The sequence below is a fragment of the Myotis brandtii genome, unplaced genomic scaffold, assembly GCF_000412655.1.
Source record: "Myotis brandtii unplaced genomic scaffold, ASM41265v1 scaffold412, whole genome shotgun sequence".
NCBI lineage: Eukaryota > Metazoa > Chordata > Mammalia > Chiroptera > Vespertilionidae > Myotis > Myotis brandtii.
In genome coordinates this window covers 2071617-2071867 of record NW_005365832.1, presented here as the reverse complement: position 1 = coordinate 2071867, position 251 = coordinate 2071617, and positions in this window count along the sequence as shown.

The window sequence follows — 251 nt, the reverse complement described above, 5'->3', positions numbered from 1 at the left end:
TCCTCCAGAGACCTCCCCCGCCCCCACCCCAAATTATTATTTTGAAGGCGCTAGATCTGGGGACCGGGAGGGGGAGGGGGAGAAATCGGAAACCGAGGACAACCCAAAAGGACTCACTTTGCCTGATGACTCAACGCAACTAATAATCATCTCCCTCTCAGTGCGTCTCTCTCTGCGGCTTGTCAGGGAGTCTGGCTCCGGCTGCTGGCGGCGGCGGCCCGGAGGGGAGAGGCTGGAGGTGAGAGCTGGGG